This window comes from Pogoniulus pusillus, chromosome 20 (genome assembly GCF_015220805.1).
Source record: "Pogoniulus pusillus isolate bPogPus1 chromosome 20, bPogPus1.pri, whole genome shotgun sequence".
Taxonomy (NCBI): Eukaryota; Metazoa; Chordata; class Aves; order Piciformes; family Lybiidae; genus Pogoniulus; species Pogoniulus pusillus.
The window spans coordinates 4,351,483-4,376,951 of NC_087283.1; the positions used below are offsets into that span (position 1 = coordinate 4,351,483).

The 25,469-nt window shown below is 40.7% G+C and overlaps 1 protein-coding gene across 2 annotated transcripts in view; it reads right to left on the bottom strand.

Moving 5' to 3' along the window:
* Window positions 1–25,469, bottom strand: part of ADAMTS18 (ADAM metallopeptidase with thrombospondin type 1 motif 18) — a 184,877-nt gene that overhangs the window by 115,329 nt on the left and 44,079 nt on the right. The window contains exons 2-3 of one of the 2 annotated variants that reach the window (XM_064159947.1): window positions 20,841–20,899; window positions 19,077–19,160 (exon numbers count right to left, since the gene is read on the bottom strand). The gene's annotated coding sequence lies outside the window, so the exon portion shown is untranslated. The remainder of the gene's footprint in view (window positions 1–19,076; window positions 19,161–20,840; window positions 20,900–25,469) is intronic. The other variant, XM_064159946.1, reaches the window with a different exon arrangement.

Genomic DNA, 25,469 nt, shown 5'->3' on the forward strand with positions numbered 1-25,469 from the left:
CTTTCAAAACAGAGAGGAAAGGGAACTACTGCATGAATTATGGTTCAGTATTTCCACTCCACACTTAAAGAAGTTAGATATAAAATCTTATATGAAACAGCTTTAAAAACAAGAATTCCTACAGAAGAGATTTTCACTGCTCCTGAGAATTCACAGCTGAGTTAGCTGTACCCAGGACTGTGGTGGTATTGAACAGGAGAAAGCGTGGTGAAGGGGAGGGCAGAGTCTGCAGTAAGTATCTGCCATTCAGAAAAGGCAGTGGTGGGCAGAGAATAAGGCAGGTAGGCTGCATACAATACAGCACAGCCTTTGAAAACTATATCCTTAGGATATATCCATAGATTCTCTCCTGGCATCCTTTCAAGAAAGTTGCTACCCAGCCTCAGTGCTGCTCAATGAAGTTGACTCTGCGAAAAACACAATGGATGCCCACAACAATTCCCTTTGCAGAGTGAGGAACCTACAGACCTCTGCTTTGATTACCAACACCTTGTTTTTCTGTGAAATCATAATTACCATTTCCCACAGCACCTTGAATCAAATTCCTGTCATTAGCCAGATAACAATACTTGTTTCCAGAGATTTCCAGGCTTTTCACTGGCAGAGATTTACCATGTCACTCACTCTGACTACCAGCCCCTTGCTGAAGATTAGGGTCATGAGAAATCCAAGCAGGGAGGAAAAGCTGAATTCACTCTTCACAATGGTTTTTAACAGTTGCCTTTGGCTGTGGCCTGAAATGGGCAGCCAAGTGCAGCTCCAGGAAAACCCTTTACAAAGCTTCCCCCACTGCAGACAGGTAGCAGCTGCAATGCAAAGGCCTCTTTTTGAGCTGAGGAATAGACCACATGGGAGAATATATTTAACAATTTTAAATGTCTTTTTCTTTTCTGGTTTTGCTGTTTCTGAAGCAACAGCTGCTTCAGCTGAGCTGCTGTGTTCAAAACTCTCAACATCCTTCTCATAATAATAGATGCATTATTGAGCATTATGAAAGAGCCTCTCTAGGGGAATGAAACTGCTCTTGGGGTGCCAAAAAACACAGATATTAGTAAAAAGACAGATGATTTGTGAATTTGAAACTGCCTGGTTCTGTCTCTCACTGTGTTAATAATGAATTCATTACAGAAGAGCTGTAGTTCCCTCCACCACCCAGTGAATCACCTTTTTTTGGTCTGGCAATCCAGCACTTTCTAGTAAGAGCAGCTCTAATCTCAGAGAAAATCCTGCGTTTCTGTAAGCAGACATTAGACTCCTGTGCAACCCAAAGTTTGCACTATGGCTTCTGTGCTACTGACTTCAGGTACTTTCAGACTGTTTCACCTGAGCTGAGGAAAGAAAATAGGCCTGTATGCTCTGGATAGTTTGCTCTCAGGAAGTTCAAGACCTGTGTTTCTTTTTGATGAAGATCAAAAAATGACCAATGATCCAACATCATGAGGGATCTGGGGGTGCTGATTGATACCCGCCTGAACATGAGCCAGCAGTGTGCCCAGGTGGCCAAGAGAGCCAGTGGCATCCTGGCCTGCATCAGGAATGGTGTGGTCAGCAGGAGCAGGGAGGTCATTCTGCCCCTGTACTCTGCACTGGTTAGACCACACCTTGAGTACTGTGTTCAGTTCTGGGCCCCCCAGTTTAGGAGGGACACTGAGATGCTTGAGCGTGTCCAGAGAAGGGCGACGAGGCTGGGGAGAGGCCTTGAGCACAGCCCTATGAGGAGAGGCTGAGGGAGCTGGGATTGGTTAGCCTGGAGAAGAGGAGGCTCAGGGGTGACCTTATTGCTGTCTACAACTACCTGAGGGGAGGTTGTGGCCAGGAGGAGGTTGCTCTCTTCTCTCAGGTGGCCAGCACCAGAACGAGAGGACACAGCCTCAGGCTGCGCCAGGGGGAATTTAGGCTGGAGGTGAGGAGAAAGTTCTTCACTGAGAGAGTCATTGGACACTGGAATGGGCTGCCCGGGGAGGTGGTGGAGTCGCCGTCCCTGGGGCACTTCAAGGCAAGGTTGGATGTGGCACTTGGTGCCATGGTCTAGCCTTGAGCTCTGTGGTAAAGGGTTGGACTTGATGATCTGTGAGGTCTCTTCCAACCTTGGTGATATTGTGATACTGTGATTACGTGACTCACTCAACTCTTCAGTCCCTACAGAAAAATCGTAATACACACTGATCTTGATCATGAGATTCTGGAGTGTTATTCTGAGGAAACAGATGGTGTGGTCTTAGGTACAGCACCATGATGATGATGATGATAATCACACCCTTCCTTATTGCTTACTTGTAATAATCTGCTGGGGTCCTGGTCACGGAAGTGTCTACACTTGTGTTGTTTCTGGACTACACATATATTGGTTTTTGGGTTTCTTTCTTTGAAGCTGGTAAAGTCCAACAACAACAGACACTAATAGTGAACTACCTGGGAAGGAATCTCAACATCCCATTTTCCCAGCATATAAAGATTAAGGATGTACCAAAGCATCTGTGAAGAATGGTCAGGACCATGAAAACTAGGAGATTGTGAAAGGCAAGTGGGACAATGACAATGCTTTTTCTAGTCCTTCAGTGGCTTTCTTGATTCTCTGAAGAAATAGGTATAGGCATGGCACAATATAAAGATGCAATCCCAAACTATGATAGCTGTTATCACTGAGGATAATTATACATGGCCAGAAGATCACCTGCCTTCCACACAGAGCCCTTCATACATGACATAATATCATGGCACCTATGGACACAACATATGACATCCTTACACTCTGTGACACCATATGACACAGACCACACAACAACCAGTGGGAAATGAGCTTTTGGGAAAAGCCAAAATACTTAATGCAGCAGCCTCTGCAGCTTGTCTCCAGTGTGTCTAGAATAAGATATAGGCAATCATCAGTGAGATGCACATTTTTAAGCATGGTTAACAACAGTGCTCACTGATACAGCATCCTACTCATTTAGGGAGATTAAACAATTTATGCCCTCACTAAAAAAGCCTACAGACAACCTATAACCACTTGCTTAACTAACATGCTACTCAAAACTACACATTTGTGTAATTTTTGTATGTTTCTTCCATAAACTGCACAGCAGTCAAGTGCTTGACTTTGACCAAGGTAAATGAAGCTAAATTAAACATAGGCAGGAAGTTCACTTAAGACTATTTAAGACTGATTGATCTGTCTAGGTATTATTCTTAGGTTATCTGGGGATCTGCAGGGACAATCTAGAACACAAAGTCACATGAATCCTTTGAACATAATCAGTGTGGATGACATATCTTTAAAAACTGATCGCAGTTCTTGTCTGAGCAATAAAAATGTTTTACTACTTCTTAGGATCATTCAGATCATGATGGCCATTCTGATCCCTAAATATTTAGACACAGAGAAGAAAAATACACTTGGATCTGAGCCAGATACAATAACAAATACAGTGTGTTATATAGTAAGATAGTTGCAATGTCACTTGCTTCTCATCACATTTTTAAGAAGAATTTATGACTGCAGAATTTCCATCTATAAAAAAGAAGTATCAATACCTCAAAAGAGCCTAAAGGAAAGCTGGAGAAGGACTTTTCATAAGGTTCTCTAGCAACTGCACTAGGGGAAATGGTTTGATGCAGAGGGATAGTAGCTTAAGAGTGGATCTCTGGAAGAAGTTCTTCAGTAAAAAGGTTATTTAGACACTGAAACAGGTTGCCCAGAGTGGCTGTGGATGCCTTCTTCCTGGAGGTGTTTAAGGGCAGACTGGATGATGCTTTGGGCAACCAAGTTTGGTTGTGAGGTATCTATGCCCATGGCAGGGGGCTCTGAGTAGATGATCTTTGAGGTCCCTTTCAGCCTAAGCTATTCTATGGTTCGTGGACTTCAGGATCCTGGTGTAGGCAGTCTGTATTGCTCATATAAAACCCTATGTTAAGATCAAAATGCTAACACATGTTACATTTGGTATTTTGCATGCAGTGATGAAAAGTTTTGATTCACCTTTTTAGACAGAAATTCTCTTCTCCTCAAGTGATTTTTCTAACTCTTTTTGAAGGTCATACCAGCATGGAAGCGAGTTGGCCTGAGTCAGCATAGATAGTAGCTGTATCATTCTTCACACTTTAAAGCCTAACTGATGTCTTTTTTCAATTACAGAAAAAAAGTTCACAACTGCTTTTTCAACATATTGCATTTCAGCTTTAAAAATAAGCCTTCAGATATATGCTCTTTTGAAAACACAAAAAGGAGATTTCAGTTCAAAATGAAAACCCCATCATTCCACTTAATAAAAACCACTTGTTAAAGCAAAGATGAGCCTTGGTGGAAATGTAAGTTTAAAATTATTTGGACTTAATGTATATGTAATAAAAACCCTCCCAACAGAGAGGATACATTTTTACAACATATTCCTGTCATTTCTTGTTTTCTAGAGTACAGAAGCACTTGTACAACTGTATGTAGAGCAAATCTCCTGGCAAACTGCTATGTGCAATTGTTCTGACAGCTCGGAGCTGAGAGAAAACACACTTCCAGCTGCTAACCTTACATGTAAATTCTTTAACTTGTATTGCCATTCTGCTAATTAGAAATATTTGTGTTTCTGAGATGAATAATGTGGATGTGGTTGCAAAAAAACATAACTGATATTAAGAATAAGTGGGTTAATTGCTGAAGGGGATTTCTAGCACCTTCAATTCCAATGCAATAATATACAGTGATTCACTGAAATGTTTATGCTGGCAGCCGTGTATCTGCTAACGTGTTTTACCAGGACTTGACCCATGACAGCCACAACTGGCTTTTTCATTTGCTTCATTTGTTAGGATGCTTGAATTCATGTGTTAGCTCCTCTGCAGTACCATCAATACTTCCGTTCAATATTAACTCTCTTTCTCCTTTCCAGGTACCTGGTACCTCAAATCAAGGCAGCACAATGTAACACTGATAGTGTTCTTCACCCGAAGACTAAGACCTACTCTCTTCTTGCAGTATCTGTGACTAGGGACCCTTCTCAGACAGTGAGAATGTTCTAGGAATCTTTCATTCTTTCTACCCTGAAAGTAGAAAAAAGGACTAGCTGCAGCAGGAAGCTCCTTCCCAGCTGCTAAGACAGAGACAGCAGCAGGGAACCTCACTCTGTAGCAGCTGGGAAATATCCATTTGGGTGTATGGGTTGGCTTTGTGTGACTATGTGGAATCTGCCTATGTGCAGCTTATGAATTCTGTGCTGATATTTTGAAGCTGTTGTAAAAAGCCCTGAAAACTGGAACACCATGGTGGCCTGCATCCAGATCTTCAGTGGGCTGACTTGACCTCTGAAAATGTCTATGCATTATCCACACAGGCAGCCTATCTACATGCTACAGACTCAGCTCAGAAGTATGACATAGTTGCAACCAAAGTGTGAAAAATTTGGACATGCATGTCCTCATTTGTGGTTAAAATCTCTACCAGGTGCTGTCAAGACCAGCATCAAGGACAACCTGAATTTTGACTTAGCAGTTAGTGTGCTAAGTAGGTGAGTTAAAAATGCCAGTGTTCAGAGGAGACATCTAAATACAGATTATTTTTTTCACTAATATCTTGCATAGAATGAAAAGCATCTCTCAAAAGGCAAGCAAACACACTCTACAGTATATGCCTCAAAGAGATGATGTAATGCATTTCTCATTCATGAAAGGATTATATTAAGTAGAGTTGTGCTAGGAAGAATGGCTTTACTGTGAGGTGGGCTTCCCAAAACATACACTCATCGGAAGGGAATTCATGGCACATGGGTACAGACACAGGGATGAGAGAGTGCAAATGTATAAGGGCTTGCTACCACTCTTAAATTAAAACACACATTTTGACCCTGAATCATTTGAAGCATTCTTTTTTTATCAAAATCTCTGTTTCCCCTTCAGTCTCCACATTGATCCACTTTCGCTTTTGTTAGGTTCAGCACTTTGCTGATAAGAGAATGGCAACCCAGGTAATGCTACCTCTTCTCTGGTCACTCTAGATTGTTGCAGTCTGTAGCTGTTGATGTATTCAAATTCACCTGGCTCTGCAGTTTTCTTTGTATAGGCCTCTCTTCTGCCTTTTAAACCCCACTTATCTATTTATCACTGTCTCAGGATCCATCCTTTCAGTAAGATCTCTGTTGGGCAAAAACTGTTTTTGACTCCCAAAAGCGCTGAGCACTCTCTAAAGGTGCTGAGCACAATGATTCTTTAATCCTTTGGGGATTGCATTGTCATGCAAATATTACCATTTTTCAAAAGAGGAGATTAAAATCTCAGTTCATCAAAACAACGCAGCCCAGATGTTCAGTTGTACAAAATCTTTCAGCCTACTTAGAGATTGCTTACAGGAATCTGTATTCACCTGCCTGAATAACATTTCAGATGATGAATATAGACACAGGAGAGAGATGTCTCTGTGCCTGCTTAGCTTTTTCAACTAAACAGCTGAACTTTTACTGTGTCTTTGTAACACACAGGTTATATAATTTAATCAGTGAAGCGTAGCTCTTCCAGCAATAACAGTTTTGGCATCAGGCCCATAATGACAAATGACCAACAATTCCTTTAAGAAAACACTGTTGTGGGCTTTTTTTCATACAACGCCCCTTAATTTCAAGGTTACACTCAAGAAAAAACATTGGCCTCATCTTTTAGGTCATCTTGAATAAAAAAATCACAATCAATCCTTTTCTGAGTGCCAATCCATAGTTTTCAAAGGCAAGGGCTGGTTTACATTTAAATATTTCAGATTTATAGACATACTGAAAACACATTGCAGAAATTTACTGCTGTTTTTTCCCTGCTAGTCTTATAAAGATGGGTCTGTATTGCCGACACCACAAAGATGTAAACATTCTGGATAAGAAATAAAGAGTAACCCCCACCAAGAATGAGATCCAAGCCACAAGACCTATAAAGTGTCTGTGGGTGTTGCAATGCTAAAAGCATTCTTGTTTGTCGACTGCTAAACTTGTTTTAGCAAGGACTTGAAATGGACTTTAAAAAGTTTATTGTATGACGTGTACAGTAAATAGTGCTGTGTCCATACTCCCTGTGAAGACTATTTAGCAGTTTCTTTTAAAAGGACAATGTGTACAAACAAATTCTGCACAACTGTCTGTCTGATTTCCTTTCACTTTTTCTATTAACAATCCTTCTCTCTCATTATCTTTCTTTCTTTCATCATCCTTGATTTTCTTTTTCATCTTAAAGAACACCCTAGGGACTCTCTGTGTTCATTCTTTTCCCCATCTTTAGTGTCAACATGGAATCTGTGCCCAACAATTGAGTGTCTCTGCCATGGGTGACAGCTATTAGTATAGGGTAAAGATTCTTCACCCTTTCAGAACAGGTCTCTACTTCACCTTGAAAAAAATATATGACTGCGTATGTACCTCCTATGCTGGTTTGAGGCCAATGGGAATATTTCAATGAGAAAAATTAGATTATAGGCTGGTCTAGGCTGGGTGAATTCATTCAGGGGGGAGGGGGGCAAGTAACTTCCAAACCATCACATCTTATTTTTTGGCACCCAATGTGCTTTTAGGATACTGATGCATGACTGGACAATATTCCAGTGAAGGTGTGGCATGTAGATGCACACATGCCTAAAAGCAGAGCTACTGAGGAACACCAACACAACCATCAGGCTGTCACAACCTGTCAAAATTTCTCAAGTCAATACAAACTGTGATCTTGACCTTGACTGGAAACATCAAGGTGAAGTGTTCTTAGCTCAATGGGCTCATGATTCATCTGGACATGAAGGCAGGTGCAATCTACCGATGGGCATGTGATAAGCCAACTGACTTATCCATAGACGCTATCACGCAAGTCATACAGGACTGTGACATCTGTGATGCTATTATGCAGGCCAAGCGAATCAAGCCCTTATGGTATGGTGAGTGCTGGTCAAAGTACAAGCATGGTGAAGTGTGGCAGATTGACTACATCACTTTACATCATTCTCACTCTGGAAAGCAGTATGTGCTAATGATGCTAGAGGCAAGTATCAGTTGATTGGAAACCTACTCAGTTCCACATGCTACTGCACTTAACACCATTCTTGGTTTGAAAAGACCTGCAAGGCCTCAGCTGCAAGGCCTCATCCAACTTGGCCTTGAACACACCCAGGGAGAACGAATCCACAGCTTCTCTGGGCAGCCTCTTCCAGAGTCTCACCACCCTTGTACTGAGGAACTTCTTCCTAGGATCCAGTCTAAACCTACTCTCCCTCAGCTTCAAACCATTCCCCTTTGTTCCACTGCTTAGGCTTACAAGACTTTCGACCAATGTGTTCAGCACCATGAACACTAATAGTGACTTTCATTAGCCACAGCTATGCCTTACTTCTTCACCTTCACTTCTAGTATTGTCTCAATGAGTTTAATTCCACTGCTAAAATACTGCCATCTCCTTGGCTTCCTTAGGAATGCTGCCACCCAGAGCATTTATTTTCTACTCAGCCCACTGCAGCATGAGATCTAGTATGCTGTTGATGCTCTGCCCCTTCCATGCTCACAAAGGCTCTATTTGAAAATTTTATCTCCTACATTGTTCCTGTACTTAAACTGGAAGATTTGGCTCCTGATTGTGAGCAACTGGAGTTTTCTTGCACGTGCCAAGAGAACAAGGAAGAAGATCCCATTCAAAGATCTGTGGCTAGCTTTATAAAGATCCAGCTGGTAAGGAAGATGAAAGGAGAAGCCTGCTCCTTCAGTTTGACCAGGGAGATAAACCAGCATTTCAAGTAAACATCATCACCTGCCTCAGCTTCCTTTAAGGAGAAGAATGACAGTTTGAGAGCACTGCTTGATCTGGCATTAGAACAGTTCAGGCTCTTTTTCTGGTAGTGAGCAGCTTTTCTCACAAAGAACATCTAAGATTCTGTGTTCAGTGCTGCGCCTGTTCTTGTAGCTTAACACTCTGAACATTTCTGTAAGCAAATGGTATCTGCTGCGTGTCAAGCAAAAATATCCAACACACTGACTTAAAGATGATGCCTTGTGCTGTGTAATACTGAATAATGTCATGTGTCTGACATACCCATTAGAGCATCTGAGACACACCCTACAACATGTTTTAAATTAATTTATCCTTATGGAGAAAAAATTGTTTCCTTACTTGTGAGATTTTTTTATAATAATTAAGGAATTTCCTGGGCCAGCCTCTCTAACTGCAGAGAATGCCTGATCTTGGAGAGAAGGTCCATCTGCCTATGTATTCTCTCTGCCTGTCAACAGCAAGCCAAGGTCTCAAAAAGTCAGCATAAGGCAGGAAAAGGAACAGCTTCACAATTTTGCTTTTTTTTTTTCCTTTATGCCACAGCACTAGATTGCTTTGGTGCAACATTCCTAACATAGAGGATGAGTAATGTAATGAGGATTGAAATGGAAGTAGAGGAGTGTAGAGGACGAGCTGAAGTAGATTTAAGATGCTCTCTTTATTTAGCTTATGCAGGTACAGCAAGTCCTTTAAGATAAAGTTTTTTAGCTGTTTTCATAGAGATTTCCTCTTACCTTTCATTAGGCTATTTGTGAATCTGAAAGGATCCCCAGAAAAGTGATCAGAATCTGTTGACCTGCTTGGTTTTCAGAGTAAGCAAAAGAGCATGAGGAAACCCTGGAGAAGATGGGGTGGCCACAGACTGCCAAACTGAGTCTGCTCCTTATGGCTTCTTAGAACATAACTCCTCAGCTGTTTGCTTACCCCTTCAAAGTGCTGCTGTACCGTAGTGCAACACAGGTACCATTGTTCCTGTAATCTGAAGGATAAAACTGTTTGAAAACTTCAAAAAGAACACTGATTTAAAATAACAAAGCAAAAGCTCTCAGTTCCAGTGCACTCTGGGCAGAGAGACACGCGGATGCAAGGCTTTATCACAAAGGTACTTCCTCTGCCTGGGTTTTACAATGCATGCCTGTGATATATTGAATTATTTGTGTAATTGACCCCACTATAGGGCACCACAAGGTTGAAAATTACCCTTTTACTTTGATCTTTAGACACTACTCTTTGTAATCATGAGTACAAATGCATTTGAAGGAGTACAGAGGCAGTGAGATCCTCTGGACTAGTTTCTGACCCCCTGCACTTGACTATGAACAGGAACTCTCCTGTGATTAAAACTCCTATGATTAAAACTCTCCAATGATTAAAACACCTATATTAAACAGCTTGCTAGCCAAGGCTCTGTTTTTGTACATGGTTTAGAAATGAGTTACTTATGCAGTAGAAACCACTAGTACTGGCTTGACTCCCTTGTCTCTATCAGGGAAATAATTCAAGTATATATCTTACAAATTAAACTTGAACTGGAGTTCTGGCTGAAGGAGGAACTACAGCATCTGGCCCAAGCAGAAAACTGAGCTTCCTTGTCTTAAGATTTGTTTTCAAAGCTTCTGCAAAAAGCAGAAGCTTTTGAAGACCTAACTTTGCATGGAACTGAGGAACTCCATTTATATCCTGAAGTGTTATTATATTGGAAAACATTAGAAATATGTCTGTGTTGTAAGCATTAAGCCACCACTATTGTTCTGTCATTACTGAGTAATTACTGATAACAAATGGAGCACTCGCTGGAGACTGCAGCTTTTATGGCACACACCAAGCAGTACAAAATAGCCTTTTCCACTAGGGCTACACTAACAGTACAGAAAGTTTCTGACCTAGAATAAAATCAGCAGTAACTTACCATGTGAAACAGAAATATGACTCTGTAATTGATTAAGCAGAAAGAACTGCATCAAGAGTATGGCATAAACAACACAGGGTTCCACCTTGGTGTGGCATGATTCATAAACCTGAACATTAAGATATGGCTGAAGGTTCAAATTCTTTCCTTCACTCTTCTCCTTTTGAGTTGCACAGGGTCTAAACAGTAATTTTTGACCCTAAGAGATGAAGACTGCCTTAGTGCAAACCCTATGGCAACAAAGATTAAAGCTATCATGTGACTGCTTTCTAGAAGGAAACGCTAGCAGAGACTATTCCAGAGCCTGGGCACTGACAGCACTGACTGGATAGACAGAAGGAAGGGAATCTTAGGAAGAGGAGCTGGTGTAACTGGGGAAGCTTTTCTGGGGCTGGCTTTTCTGAGCCCCACTCTTACAGCCACAGCTGGGAGATTCCAAAGATGGTTTAAAAGCACTGAAATCTTTGAGTATGGTCAGTCTCTGCTTCACCTCTCTGAGCTGTGGCCAGTGAGAAAAATTTTATTCAGTTCTTCAAGTAAAGAAGAAAAGCTTTTCCCCAGCGAGTTGGAACACTGCATAGTGTTATAAACCAAAGTCATTAACTTCTCCACTAACTCTGATAAAAGCAATCATACTATCAGTAAGATCACTTCTATGGCATAACTGGGACAGACCTTCCCAGTTGTGCTTTCTCAGCGCACTAGACACAGATGGGTGTGTGTCATTCCACAGTCACTAACCACTGCTTCCATCTGAGAGCTCTGATATTTCACAGCTAAGGTGGCAGTTTGACCGAACTCGTTCTGCTGTATTCAGCAGGGAGCAAAGAGTTACAAACGTTCTCTTGCCTCTTTGTACCACAAAGGAGCTAACTGTAATGACCAGACTTAGTGTTTCCCACTGACAAGCCTAATCCTTACACATGCACTTTAGCTTGCCCATCAAGTCAATCCCCATGAAAACCCAAGTTCTATTTTCCCATCAATATCAATGACGTGATCAAATCTTTTCTGGTACTTATCTTTGCAATCAGGTTGCCATTCCTGAAATGTCTCTCATACTTTCCCACAACAAAGACAATCAACAAAGAAGCTTGAAGAAGAAAAAAAAGTCACTATTTGATGAGTACAGATTTGCCTATATCTTTTAAAGTTAGCTTATCCACTAAAGCTGTAATTAATTCTTATACACGATTATGTTTTTTCTTCTGATCCCAGCTTAAAACCAAATCTGTGCAACAGGACAAGCCACATGGAAAATCTTTCAGCTATTAAACCAAAACCACACTAAATCCACATTTTAAAGCATAACATTCATAAACTGCTACAGGGACAACAATTTAAGTACATTTCAACTCAAGTGGCTGTAATTTACATTGCAAGTAACCTAATTACACTGGACTTTCTAGTAATGTATTGTTCTTTGACCTTTTGATTGGACTAGGAAACATTAGCAGTCAGAATGTTAAATGCTAAATCACACTGGTGAGTGATAAGTGAGTCATTCTGAAAGGCCAGAAGAAATATCATTGGAAAAACAGTAAAAAACTTGAACTCTGATAAAAACCTTCTATATTTCTCTCTCATACACAAAAAAAACCCTGCCCAGCCAAATAGTTCAGCTGTGAATACAGTAATTCACTGCAAACTTCTTCTCTAAAACTCCACTTAAATTTTCAAGCAGTAAACATCTTTGGTTTTGCTGACTGAACTCCGGTGTCTTTTAATTAATTCCATGAGGGGTAAGAAAATGAAATGCAGTTTTACTTTCTACTTTGGACCAGAAGAAATATAAGATACTTAAACTGAAATACAACCATACCAAGCCTCCAAAGTGTTTCCTAAACAGAATGTGTGTTTCTATTCCATCGGCTTGAAGCAGCATGCAAAAGACACAAACCCACGTAAATCCAGAAGCAGGCTGGGCTGGGGATTTGTCTGGAGTGCCTTTTTGCCACAATATTAGGACCACTTAAGGATATCATCTCTCAGCTACTGCTTTCTCATGTTTTACATCTAAGCTTACATTTCACAAAACAAACACAAAACGTGAGTTTATTGTGTGGGGAGAATTCTGTGCAAGTAGTCCAGTAGAGACTGGTGAAATCAAAGCTCATTAGTATTTCCTGCCTTTGAACATAAATAATGACAGGGTTTCACAGGCTGACAGATCTCTGAATGAACGGCAACAATAGGAATTGTCATCTCTGAACTGTGCAGGAGCCATTTTGAAAACTGTCCAAAGAGCAAGAAAAAAAGTTTATACTTTTGCAGAGTGGACATTAAGATTGAGAGAAGCCTGTGTTGGGCCCTTGTCTCCAATTTTCTGCCCTGATTAATTACAAAGACTGCTAATTGTGTATTGATGTTAGTTAAAACCAGTTGGCATTTGGTATCTGTCTAGTCATGTCAAAATTACCAACTTTCTGTGGAAATGTTAGGTCAAGGAAAGTATCATCATGCTGCTCACTCACTCATTTTTGTTTATAAATGCCTTAAACTGCAAGCACTTGTATTTATACAAATTTATACCACGCTGAATGGGTCTGCAATGGGTTAAGAGAACACAAATTACAAGAAAATCAATTAGAAAACCAGAGAGTGGATGTGGTGATTTCTAAATGCCATTCATCTCTGCTGATGCTGTGGCACAGTTTGTAAACAAAGAAAGGATCTGATTTTCGGCAAGTTGAACAGGCAGTTATTCATCTGCTGCACATCTCATTTCTGTTTGCTGTTGTTACACATCAACACACAAGTGAGAAGCTCAATTTTGCCCTGTCTACCAACGCTGACTTTCTTACACAGAGCCTCCCAGACAGGATGCAGCCAGCGTTCTGTACACCAACAGGACCATCTTTGTGTCTTCCAGCTCCCTGAATTCCAGTTTCCAACTCAAATTTATATACTATTTGCCTTCTCATTCCTGTTTTTACATGAATTGATTGATTGGATGATTATTCCACAACGACTCACACTTCTGGGAGTAAAACATCTGGATATGTTCCCATTTAGTGCATGCTCCCAAGAGCCATCTTACATTGTCAGTGGTGAACTGCATTTGCCTCCTTCTAACCTACGTCTTGAAATAATCCAGAAGCTGCTGACTCCCAGGGGTGGTACTTCAATAACTGCTTTACCTCCAAACTTCGGCTTTCAATTAGTCTCAGTCATTTAAATGAGCATTAAATTAAGCTACAAGTTTTTTAACTACAAGATTCAGGGATCCACCCCAGAAGCATGTGGTGGAAGAGCAACATACAGACTTGACGCACCACCTCTGAGCCTACCTGCATGCTACATTTAGATATGATATATAGGAATTGATTTCTTAAAGGTTAAAGGTCTGAAAGCCAATGCCCAGTGTGACAACACAGCATAGCCTAGAAGTAAATGTACAAAAACAGTGCATATAATGCTGCAAGGCAGTTTGGCTTGTACGGTGAAGCCCAGAATCTGGAGGCATTACTCCTGGGTGAACACTTTCAGCTATTGAGGGCTTCAAGAAAAAACTGAAGCAAAAACTTCAGCTCAATAACCAGGCTTGCTGTCCAATCAAAACTATCCTCTGCAGCTCTCAGTGTCCCTGGGACTCTAAGACACCAACCCACAATTTCCCTGCTTCCAAAAAGGACCTGAATTCTAGCAGCATCTTTCTATTTTTAGCAAAAATGTTATTTGGACATAACAGAAAAGCATTAGAGTTTGGTACTCCTCTCCATGCAATACCTCTTTGGACTTTTTACAATGAGCTTGTGTTTTGACACATGCAGGCCACTTCTACACGTCCCTCTGGCTTTCTACCTTCTACAGCACAGCCTCTGTCATTAAGAATTGATCCTTCCACTCTTTTTCTATTGCCAAAGCTATTTCTGCCACAAATAGTCATCATGACTCCTTATGGCCTCTTGGTAAGTCCCCACGCAAATAAATACTGGTTTTAACAGAATCAAGACATCTTTTCAGGCCATCACTTGCAGCTAATTAGAAAAAGAGAAATGTGCCCTGTGCTTATTGAGCTCCAAGTGGAATGATGAGGGCAGGTGAGGCAATGTAAGGATAATGTGAATTCTGCTCAGAGATTTCCTTCCAAATGCTGTGGCAAGCAGCCTGAGAACATTTAGTGTTGTCTCCCTACTGCATCATGAGTTCATTGTGAGCAATCTGAAGGAACTGCATTTCTTAAGTCCTTAAGGAGCATTATGACAGCACTAGCTATAAGACATTGAAACTGCACTGCACTGCTTATCTGAAGCCTTTTCAGCCAGTTTGTTGTGTCCTGAATACTGGGATAGTTACTAAGCAGCTTTCAAATAAATATCAACCTTACATTAAGGAACTACTTTTTCCATCAAACAACTAACTGAAAACAAAACACTTTATTGTTTTAAAGTAAGCCAGGTTAATTGGATAAAAGGATTTGGGTTGTATTTCATGTCTCATCAAGGTACAGATAATGGAATTCTGTTCCTTCAATTCCAAATATATGTCTCCTGAGATTAAAAGCAAGGGTTACCATTTACCACAGCTGACTGGATCATACTAACAGAGAATACTGAAAGGAAAATGCAAGGTTAACAAAAAATTCAGAGTTTATCAACTTCTAAAGAAAACTGAACAGAATATGTAACACTGACAAAGACTTGGGAAAGCTCTTGTCATGGCTTCTCTCGGGCCACTTCCTGCGGGTTTGACTGTACAAACATAACCCTGAAACATAATGGGATCTTAGTTTCAAATTACCTCTGCTGTATTAAAACTCTAAAGCAGAGTCTTTCCTCCCAGATTCATGAGGGGAAAATTAAAGAAATTAATTCTCTACCTGTTTTCCTGCTATTCTTTAAAACTCCCAAAGAAACAAACAGCTTAGCTGGATGTCTCCAAAACACACCATGTCTCATAAATGCCTAGGAACAGTGCCAGGTACTCAGATACACAAACTTCATTTGGCACACCTTAGCAGAAGAAGGGACAAACCTACTCCAAGGCACTATTGTTCTCCCTTGGAACAGGTGGGGTCCCCAAGGGGTTCCCATGTAGTTTAGTAGGAACGGTAAGATGCTCTAAATTATGGCTGTTAAGACTCTAGGGCCACACCTGCTTCTAATGGCCTGCAGCACAGCCTTCCCTTCCTCCTCCTTCATGTAACAGCATAAGAAATGTGTTGGCAAGGAAATGTGGTGAGAACGCTGCCGGAGACAGGAACTGCTGGAGAGCAGCCAGGTCTTTGGCCAGAAGCCTTCTCCGGCACACCCAGCACACACGACAGGCTGCTACACTGAGTGGGGAAGAGCTGTGGCTGGTGGGCAGTGGTACTGCTGATGCTGTGGAAAGCCTAGTCACTGCCTAAGTGCCTTTCTACTTGCAACACAGACCCACATGCTACAAGTCTAACAGTAAGGTCATCACCGGTGTCCTGTAGGAAAAGTGAAAGTAGTTTCTGGCACAACTTCCTTCTTAACTTACGATCCTCTGGCAATCCCCATGCATAGCTGCCAACTCATGTCACTGAGCAAAAACGAGAACCCTGAAGCAAAGCATTTCTGGAAGACACCTGACACCACTTACATGCAGAAGCAGGCTTGGCATAAAGTTGCAATGAACTTTAGCTGATAGAAGCTCCCATGCTACAGTAACTTAAGGGACAGATATGATGACAAGGTAAATGGCACCTAAACCCTATGACCATAAACACACTGCAGTCTTAGTGCTCCTGTCTAAATAGCACACAATTTGATTAAGTACAGAAATATTTCTGGGTTTCATGATTAAGCTCAACTTTCCAAAACTGTATGTGACAGAAAGTCTGCTTAACTGTTTGAGTGGAACTGGGTAACCCTTACTCAGATGCTTTATTTGCAAGACAATGCCAGGGACTGATATTTAGGCAGGCAGTCAGGTTAGACTGATGCACATGTTGATTCATTGCAGATACAGGCAAACTCAGCCCATCTGAAAGCATTTTGTCTTCTACCACAGACAGTTTAAAGCTTGGCACAGATTGTTGCCACATTACCCTGCACTAAAAGATCACTAGTCAGGAAGGTTTCATAAGCAGCCCAGAGGAGGTGCTCTCAACAGAAATGTGCAGTGCTTGCAACTGGGTCTGCTCCTGCACCTAGAAAAGAGGCACACAGACTTTGCACTGGTACCTGATTTGAACTGTTGTTCTTACATTTCAGCTTTATGATCATTCTTGGCTTTTGCTAAAAATTATGAATGGAAAAGGGGTAATGATCTGGGCTAGAGAGCAACTGTGTTTGCTCTAGCATTAAGATAAAATTGAACATGGAAAACTTATTCATTCATAAATTGATGCGATGAGAGATACCAACTCTATTGCTTTAAATGAGGCTAATTTAGAAAGTTCAACCTCTACCCTGCATATATAGCTTACATCTGTTTATTTTAATCAGAAAAGAGAGACAGTGTTAATTACTTTCTGATGGTTGTTCTGTACTGTGGCTTTGGCAAGTAAGAAAAGACAAAATCCCATGGTTTTAAGCTAAAGGAAATGGCTTCTAAGGGATAAAAAACCCTTAGAATGGAAGGCAGTGAATTATTTAAAGTTTAAAGCATTTGAGTTTTTCACTTGCAATATGCATGTTAAGATGTAAAAATGTGCTAAGACAACTTGTGTTCATTTCTTCATTGTATAACTGCTTGATGCTTGGGGAACATAGCACAAAGTCTCTGCAGCTCTGGAAGGTGTATACTAGGACTTCAACTGTCAGGAGTCTGAAACCAGTTAAAACACTTCGACAGAAAGTCACCCTTGCCCAGAGCTTGACTTGTGAATTACTATTGTGGAGAGTACTGTATTGAGTATATCTTGAGTTAGCAATAATGGAGCATTCATGCCAGTCCTACTTCCAGGAGTCAAGCTCACCACAGAACAGAAACATCCTCACTGCCACGCGTGCCAAGCCGCAGCAATCTGAGCTGTTAAGCACTCACAAAGATTCATTTGTCAAATGATTTTGAAGGAATCAATCCATAACCATCCCTGTGTCACACAGGTACTTCAGGTTTCTTGAAAAAAAAGGTAAATATCCACTATCCTACCCCTCACAGAGGAGGAAGAAAAAGTTACTGTAGGTCATACATTGGGTAAAATAAGTGAATTCTTCACAAGTGGCTCTAGCAATTTGCACACAAGCCAAAGAAAACCAGATATGGCATCTCACAGAACACCTATTCTTGGTGCTGAGTCCACAGCCTTTCCACATGGCAGAACTTCACACTGCAGTGCAAGATTGCATGGGCTGCAGTCACCATGGCACGCAGTGCTTGGCCTTTTCCAATATGCTTAAGTACAATAAGGACTTTACTTAAAAATAACTGCCCCTTTTGTAACTTTAAAAGCCATCAATTTAGGCATGCTGTCCTAGGGGATGCCACATTCTTAGATACAAAAGTGTGTGTGTGTGTTATGATGATGTTGCAGCATCTGACCTATGAATACCATGGGTAGGAATCTGATCTTTCCATCTGCTTCAACTGGAATGTCCTTATTGTCTTACAAGTTCAGAGGAGTGTTCCAGTGAAATAATGGAAAATAATGCATGGGAACCTCTGTGAGGAACAACAAAGCCTATTGTTATGGACTGTTTCCTTAGTGATTTATCTGCTAGCTCCATGATCAATTGGATAAATGCCTTCTGAAACACTATATGCATGATTTATGCACCGCAAAATTCTCACCTGAATGCAGTAATTCCCCCCATTTCCTACTGCATACAATGCATCGTTGTCTTTGTGTCTCAACAGAACACTTAATTTTGTCTATTTCAGATTAGAAATTATTCTCCTTTTTTTCTTATTTTTAATTCTTTCTCTCCACTCTGTGTCAGAATGGATGAGTCAAATTCACCTAGCTTTTTTCACACACCTAACACTATTGAATTCAGTGAAAATTCAGTGTGAGAAAAGGTTTTTAGAGTACTACATCACAGAAAGAGGTGGAAGAATCTTCACACAACTGCAGCAAAACCTACATAACTGTACAAGAAAAGTTTTACCTCTGTACTTCAACTCTATTCCTGTAAGAGCTACAAGCATCCACCATTTACACTCATTATAGCTAGTGAGTATTCAAGGTGGGATATACTCCAGTTAAACTGATGGAATTACATCAGTCAAAAACAGGTCAGAGAGAAGTCAAACTGGGATTGCAGCAGGGGCATAGCTGTAGATCAACATTAACAAGTATACAGGCAATGGCAGATTGTTTCTTTATAAATAAACAGTGAATATGATACACAAGGCTGTACAATTTCTCCATGGTCACTAAAGAGCCATCAGGGCTCTTCTTGAAACAGTTGTATTTATTATTATTATTTTTCTAACAGTATGTTGAATCCTTCTGAAATCTTGCCTGTTAACTTGTGCTACTCACAGCCTATGTGGTGAAACAGGAGAACAGGGAGTGCTGAGATAATGTCCCTTGTGGATTTTCCTCTCTCCCACTCTTCAGGTTTTGCTGAAAAAAAAGCAAAATCTCAGTATTAAAAAGACATAAAATCTTATTGCACTGTAAAAGCAAGGGAAACAGAGTGTAAAGTCTTCTGGAATCATATTTGATGTGTACAAACATCTGCAGCCAGCAGCTGGAAGAGGTGTGAATAGTTTTCTTTAGTAGCTACTACACCATATTTTCCCACACAGGTTTTCTCATCCTGTCAAAACCACTCCCACTTAATTTACAGATTTTTGCATGTGCACTCACATCAGTCATTAACAGAAATATTTAATGGGAAGTCAAAATGGTTAAAAAACAGATTTCTTTGAAACTTAAAAACGAGAGGAAATACAGATTTTGAGCTTCTCCAACTGCACAGACTGGCAATAATTAGCATGTATGTTGTTACAAATCCCTCAAATCTACAGAAGTATTTTCCCCACTCTTTTATCAGACAGCACCCAGACTTTGCTTTAAATTCAGCACAATCTTAACATTTATGTCATTTCCAGGACCATTTCCTGCCTCTGTCCTAGGACAGGTGCAGATGTAAAACATGTAATTGCAGTAGAGTCCTCTTTCCTGAGATGCAAGCTACATTTTTTCGCTCATGGGCAGAACAAAGGTCCATTTCTAGATATTTTTGAGATCAAATGCAAAGAAACTTCTTTACAAACAACACCTGACCTGCAGTATGCAAACACTGAAAACAAGGGATGCAGTAGCTGTATTCTATAAATAATTGCTAAGTGGTTATTTCCAAGAGACTTTTTTCCACTCTGTTCCCTTTATACAGATTTCAGTAAAAGCCCCTCCCAGGACACTCACATACACAATCAGAGAGGACTTCTCAATGTCTTCAGTGTGGCACTACCATCTACAAATGTCAACGAGGCTCCCCAGAGAACACTGCAGCCTCACAGCCTTTCAGCATTCCTTTAACTGAAACTGAGCCAATTTCTGAACTCGACGGTTTGGTTCTCTGTAGAAACCAAGGACTGGAACAGACCTCCTAGATCTTTGAGTCAGCTCCTCTGCTATTGTAAGCAACACATCCTATAATTTTTGTCAGAAACTCGTCAGCTTACACTAAGAAGAACAATAGCACAGATCTCAATTGGCCCTGGATCTGGGATGAGCATCTCAAAGCAAACTTGGGTCGTGCAGTCACTAGGATTGATTGTCTTTTATTGCTCTGTTTAAATAACCTTCTCCCCACAGAACTGCAGCTGCCTCAAGACTCCAGCCGTGGGTGTGAAATCTGCAACTTGCCCTTAGCAGAAACTCTCTAAACAAGTCTCTCCTGTTTTCATCTGAAAAGAACTGAACCAAGGCAGTAGAAAGACAACATGGGCTTCAGAAGCACAGGACAGATTAACAGGCATATTATGCAGTGGTCTTGCACTATCAGGCATCTGGCTGAGCTCTCTTCTAGGACTGTTGTAGCAACAGGCCAGTAAGGAGTTACCTTAAGATCACAGCTATTCTCCAGCAAATGAGTCAGCCTTTGGAACATCTTGCATTTAAAAAGTTTTGGGAAAATGTGAAAGCCAACACTGCAGCCCACCCTAGGTGCATGCTGTTTCTACCCAGTGCTGCCACTCTACTTGCTCATTTACAATGCAGAAAGCTAAAGGACTTACTCTGAACATTTAAAACATCTCTAAATGGTAGAGAAGATTATGTATACAAAACTCTTACCACAGTACCCAAATATATCAAAGGGCATGCATGATGGAGACCAGAAAATTACTTTTAACCTGGAGAAAGCAAGGAATTAAGAAGTGAGAGTTAGAGTTATTCACTGCTCTGGCCAAGGGTGTTTTCATTTTGCAAATAACTACTGCAGGATGACTGAAAAAACACAACTGATCCAACTGTGTGGTATGGAAAAAATTACATAACATCAAGAACATCAAATACTGATGCATCAGCTATCCTATCCCTGTGGCCACAGACCACAAGATGACCATCAGACCTTTGTTTTCTTGTATCCTACAAATGTGAAATGTCAGTCTGATAAAAGCAGGGGTCACCTCCTCTATTTCCAGAAAAGGATAAGCCACCTTTGGTCTACGTTTGAGGAATTAAATAAAAACAGGATGAAAGTAAGAGCTGAGGAGCAGGTCAGACACCATCTAAGAACACCATCACAGGTTTTTTTTTCTGTATTCACATAAGTTTCAGAGTTTTTCCAATTTAAATATGCGAGGAGGCACTTTTCCCCCTCAATTATATATAAACCTAATTACACAAAAAGCAATATTAAAAACACACACCCAAACTTGGTGTGTTAATTATTAATGCACAACTGAAGAGTGTTTAGTTACTTTTGAGACAAATACAAACAGAAAAGTACTTAGTAGTGCCAGTAGAGTTTGTGTTTATTTTGGCATGTTTTGCCACCTCAGTCAACCAAACAGAACCAACCCATTTCCAGCAGCCATTGGCTTTATACAGCCTGTGCTGAGTCAGAGGTATTCAGAAGCTAAACAGAGCTTGTACAATAGGTGATATTTATAGATTTCTTGTGACTGACAAGATCTATTAGAAATACAAAACGAACATACAAGAATGTAAATGGTTATATTGAAATACATTTAAAACATGCTCAGTAGAAATATTTAATGAAGTAAAGTATTTTTCTACACATGTGGGAATTTATGGTAGAAAAACACAACTTGATAAGATCTGATTCTTAAAAAGAAGATCAAGATGTGGCTTTCCACACTTGCTAAATTTGCAAAATAAACCCCATTTCAGGAAACCTCAATTTTCAAAACAAAATACAGCATTCCAGTAAATGCCAAGATAAAATTGGCTCATGTTCAGGCCTATGATAAAATGTACTTAAAGCACATAATCCAGAATTGAAACATCCTAAACTCTAAGTGAGAAAGAACCTACACACTTAAGGTCTACAAACAGCTTCTGACTAGGGAAAGCAGATACAGAATATGCTGAAACTGCTTTGTGGATAGATTACATAAGGTGGATTTCATCCTTACTTCTATTGTTCTTGCTTACCTGGTTCCTACACTCCCTTTTTTTCCCCTATTTTCTTGTATTCTAGATGCAAAAGTGGAAGAAATTTATGTTTTCCATACATTGGCAACTTGCTGCATTGTTTGACATAAATCAGTACAGAAACACAGAATCACAGAATGACCTGGTTTGGAAGGGACCTCCAAAGGTTATCTAGTCCAACTTCTTCTGCAGCAGGCAGGGGTGACCACAACTAGATCAAGTTGCCCAGAGCCCTCTTGAGCCTCACCTTTAACATCTCCTGGGATGGGGCCTCAACTACCTCCCTGGGCAACCCATTCCACTGTTCCACTACCATCATGGTAAAGAGCTCATTCCAAATAAGTTGGTAAGCTATCTCTGAGGTGATAGGTAGTGAGTGGAAGGAAATATATTCCAGGCTCAGATAGGTAAGTCCATTGTCTTTTGCAAAACACGGTATAACTAAGAACATCATCAGTAAACACACCAAGTTTCTGTCTCTCTCAGTGAAGTCAATGGGTAATCAGCATCTTTTGGTGTTTAACATATTCACATCACAGGGAAAAATGACTGACTTAAGTCTAGTTCAGCAAATACCTTAACATTTCAAAAAGCTGCCTAATCTAATTTCTTCTCACTTTCTAGAGAGGCTCTGGAGAGCATCCAGGCAGAAAAAAAACCCAGCAGGCTCTGTTTTGGTCTCTTTTTTGTCTTGAAGGGAACAGACAGTGGCAGGAGATACTAGAACGTGCAGAACGCTTCTGTGGTCATATCTGGCTGCACATCACAACTGTTGAAGACTACTGAGGCCTCTTCCCAAAGTGCAGTGAAGTCAAAAATAGTCTGCCAGTCTCAACAGGGTTTGGGTCAGTTATCTCCTATGGGTTCAGCTACGTGTGGTATTTCCTACTGCCACTGAAAAATGCTCTACCACAACCTTGGCACAGCTTTTTCACACTCAGCTGTTTTGCAAGAATGTGCTGCAACTCAGGCAATGGTAGGAAACCCCAAAGGGGTGTCTCCCTCGTATTCTGTAGGCACACACATGCTTGATTTGCCCACACTCAAAAGTTAGGTGGACAACAGTCAATTACAAGAAGTTGGTGAACAACTCTGTAGAACTGCCTCCAGAAGCATCCACTTACACAGAGCACAGAAACTGTCCCAGCTGACTGCATAGCCAACTCCATGGTCATAAAATATTGAGCTCACTTTCTAAGTGGAAACAACTTTAAAGCAAAGAGTGGCTGGTGGAAGGCATAATCTATCAGCTGGTAGGATAGCAACAGAACAATGGAGAAAATTAATTGCTTGTATGATTGATGCCTATAAAATATATAAAGGATTCATTTCCTCACAGAAGAACAGAAGAGTTTAAGTCAAAAGGTGACATAACAATATAAAATGATTATTGATACAGTTAAGGTGAAACTGGGCAGAGAATTCCTAACTAGATTAATTCTCCTTCTAAGACAAAGCATGATCATTTTGTGTAAGAATGTGTATGTAAACTTGAAGGACTCCTCTACATCTAGATAATCCAGTTCTGTGGTTCTGGGTGCTAAAGAAAATACCATTAGGCTTAGAATCTCTTCATTAGTCTAGTCTATTTTTCTTGTATCAATACCCAAATTGACCCCTTCGAAACCAGCCTAATGAAAGCATCTGCCCCCAGAAAGACACACTTGATGGGTATGTTTACTTCAGTATGGCTTTCTTGTACACACATAAATTAGTGTGTCTAATAGTTTCTTTGGTTAATTATTTGGGAATGCTACATGTGTTCTTTATTGCAACACAACAGAGTTGGGCTTCAGAAATTGTGTATTGATGCAGCCAGTTGCTGCCAACATGTTACTGCATTTACACTACATTACTGACGTCAGTGCCTGAGAGGTTTAGGCAAACAAGTGTATGTGCATTCAATAACCCAACATGAAAACAACTTTTTATTTGATTTTGTATTTTTGCTTTGCCTCTGAAAAGTTCCTAAGAGTCACTTCCAGCAGCTACTGTTTTCACAGTAAGTTCTCTAAGTTTGAACCCTTAAGTGGGTGTGTAGAACACACCATTATTCAGAAAAATTAACACTGAAATACATTTTCCAAGATAAAGAGGAAAAAAAAAATCACTGAGCTTGAATACCAAACACCAACAAGCATCTAAAATATTCTGAAACACACCTTAAGCAACACTGCCTCTATTTTCTATGAGTAGTGATAACGTGATCTTTCTTACATGCTCCTCTACGTTCTCCTACCCATTTCATGACTGAGAAGTCTAACAATCAGCTATATTCCGTTTGAGAGCTGTGGGTTTACAGGATTCTCTTCTGATGGAAGGCGTTTCCACAGTTCTAAACATGAGCAAAGACTTCACAGGCAGATTCCCAGGAACACAAAGCAAAAGTTCTTTCTTTCCCCCTTGCCTTCTTTTGCCTGATTTCAAGTAAAATACATCAGGTAGGACAACAGAACACATCACACACAATCATAGGATGTTAGGGGTTGGAAGGGACCTTCAGAGATCATCGAGTCCAATCCCTCTGCCAAAGTAGGATCACCAAGGGCAGGTTGCACAAGAATGCATCCAGGCAGGTTTTGAAATTCTCCGGAGAAGGAGACTCCACAGCCTCTCTGGGCAGCCTGTTCCAGTGCTTCATCACTCATCATAAAGAAGCAGAACATTCTGTGTTCCAGCTTATACCTTTTGCGCCTTGTCCTATCACTCTGGGAACCACCAAAAAGAGCCTGGCACTTCCATCTCAGCATTCGCCCCTTAGACATTTATAGACATTGCTAAGATCCCCTTCTTAGCCTTCTCTTCTCCAGATTAAACAGCCCTGGGTCTCTTGGTCTTTCTTCACAGTAGAGATGATCAAGTCCCACAATCATCCTTGAGCCTGAGCTCCCTGCAGATCCCTGTCTCTCTTGAACTGCTGAGCCCCAAACTGGACACAGCATTCTCTGTGTGACTTCACCAGGGCAGAGTAGAGGGTGAGGAGAACCTCCCTAGACCTGCTGGACACACTTTTCTTCATGCACCCCAAGATGCCACCGTAACAGAAGGTGCTGCCAGAAGATGTATGGTAGATGAGTGAGCTAAAGTGATGTGTTTTGGTGTAAGCTCCAACTAATCAGCTTCTTGTGCTTCAGTTCCCTATAGTAATAACAGCATTAACCTGTCTTATATGCCACCAAGAAGATATAAATGACAGCTGTCTACGCCAGTGGAAGATAAGTATGCTTAAAAGATATTAATTTAATATGCCATGTTTGGTTTATTTAGCCTGCAAATTAATCAGGGCCAAGGTGAATGTCTTGC